We start from the raw sequence: 2,283 nt of genomic DNA, 5'->3' as shown, positions 1-2,283 counted from the left end.
CATGCATTAGGCCTTGGTTTAATCCCTGATATCACATGATCCCACAAGCACCAAACCAGGAGTAGACCCCAGCACCAACAAGTGTGGCCCAAATATCAGCCCCAAAGTAAAATATAATAATTTATATACTATATATATTATACACAAAAAGTGCCACTTTTTATAACATTCCTAACTTGGTTTATTTAATAAGATAATAATCAATATTGCCTACAAGTACCTTAATATTAGGTATACTATATAATGTTACTTTTAGCTAATTTAAATATTTATTCTACTCATAAGATATTGTTTCTTTTCATTTTCAACATTGGGTATTACTACTATATAAATAACTAATTGCAATTCTGTTTTCAAGACAACATTTTGGATTTGGATAGTTGAAGATGAATATTTTAAACTCATTTAGAAGACTACACTTGATCTTAGCCAAAAGGCCGAGAAGCTGGAGCGATAGCACAGCAGGTAGGGCGTTTGCCTTGCACGCAGCCAACATGGCCGACCCGAGTTTGATTTCTCCACCCCTCTCGGAGAGCCCGGCAAGCTACCGAGAGTATCTTGCCCGCACGGCAGAGCCTGGCAAGCTATTCGTGATATATTCGATATGCCAAACACAGTAACAGCAAAGTCTCCAATGGAGACGTTACTGGGCCCGCTAGAGAAAATCGATGAACAACGGGAGGAGAGTGACAGTGAATTTAGAAGACACTTTCCTACATAACTAGGCCAATGTTTTCACATCTAAGAATAGAAATTCACAGAGTTCTATAATATACAAAGCTTATTTCGCAATTGTTCCCCAGAATGTCTTGTACACGGTTGGGGGGAGTTTGAAGATGGTTGGTGGCCACCATCATCAAACTCAGGGTCTGCTCCTGCCTCTGTTCTTAGGGGTGACTCCTGGAGATGCTAAAAGACCACATGGAGTGATGGAAATAAAATTGGGGTGGGCTGAATGCAAGCCAAGTGCCAGAACCCTACAGCATGTCTCCCACCGCATGGTCTGTGCTTTATTGCCAAGCAAGACTAGTCAAGGTTACAAGTACTTACTATGTCCTTTGGTGCCTTCTGTTCGATGTCTGAATGTGATTTTAAAAAGTTGATCTTTTACAGTGAATATTATATCTATGTTTTTTTTAAAAAAAGAAAACAATAGGTTGGATAGATGGAACTTCTTCACAAGAACATTCCTATTGAGAAGATAAACACAATGAAATCAATCCAGATACAATAGAATATAAAAACCAGTTTAAAAAACACATTTGTAGAGCTCCTACGATGAAGATGTTTAATATTCTACTGTAGTTCTGGGCAGCTAGCAAGTTGAAGAACATATGATTTGTATCTGTTTTTTTTTAATTAAAAAAAATTAAACAAGGAAATGAAAGCGAAAAAGAAACAAGACTCTCCATGTACTGCATCTGACCATCTAGTAATTAAAAACTAAAATAAACCAATACCCTTTTAAGACAAATAACAATCATTTGCCTTTCTGAGATGTACTGGACATAGCTGGAATTTGCTCCTACACATCTGAGGGCGGGGCTGAACTCCCTTATCCTGTACAGACTTCTGCATAAGGTTGCCGCTGCATAGGACGTGCACATCGCCCATCCCACACACAACACTGATACTGGGTATAAGACCAGGAAGATCTTGGTCAGCCGGGATTTCCCAGGGTTTCCTAGAATGAGCGTTTCATCTCAGAGCTGCTGAGACCTCCTCGGACGCCTGCTCCTTCTCACCACGCAGGGACAGTTGTGTAGACGTGACGGGAACCTCACCAACGTCCTCACGTCTCACATGCCCCCCTCACGATCCCCAATCCTGCTGTGGGCCCCCACTCCCACAGAGCCTTAGAACTCCCCGCAGTGCTCTCTGGAAGCTCGCTGGAGTCATAAATAAAGTGGCTTGAGTCCTCCACTCCCTAACTGGGCAGCTCATCCCCCAACTTTCTCTAAGGAAACTGGCTTTTCTCAGACGACACCTTGTTCCCAAGACATCCCAGTGAGAAGACAGCGTGGGTTTACTTCCCAGGACTCAGCTCCCAGACCTGCCCACCCCTCGGCTCTCTGGCACCCTGCTCCTCATGGTCATGGGTCTTGCAAGAGAATAGGTCTGGTCCTGCTGCCTTCCCGCCCACCCCAAGATGCTGCATCACAAATCCTGTCCTGTTCTCCTGCCTTAGACTCTAAAGGGGCACCTCCTCTTACTTAACGCACACAACTTTGCTTCTAGAACTTTTTTCCCTGCCAATTCCCTGCATCTCCCTTCACCCCTCCA

At 43.3% G+C, this 2,283-nt stretch overlaps 1 pseudogene; it reads right to left on the bottom strand.

The window, feature by feature from the left end:
* Window positions 1-291: 291 nt before the first annotated feature.
* On the bottom strand, window positions 292-449 carry LOC130030926 (uncharacterized; annotated as a pseudogene).
* Window positions 450-2,283: the final 1,834 nt, after the last annotated feature.

This window comes from Sorex fumeus, unplaced genomic scaffold (genome assembly GCF_029834395.1).
Source record: "Sorex fumeus unplaced genomic scaffold, SorFum_2.1 ptg000044l, whole genome shotgun sequence".
Taxonomy (NCBI): domain Eukaryota; kingdom Metazoa; phylum Chordata; class Mammalia; order Eulipotyphla; family Soricidae; genus Sorex; species Sorex fumeus.
The sequence above is the reverse complement of the archived record's forward strand: the minus strand, read 5'-3'. Positions and strand labels throughout refer to the sequence as shown.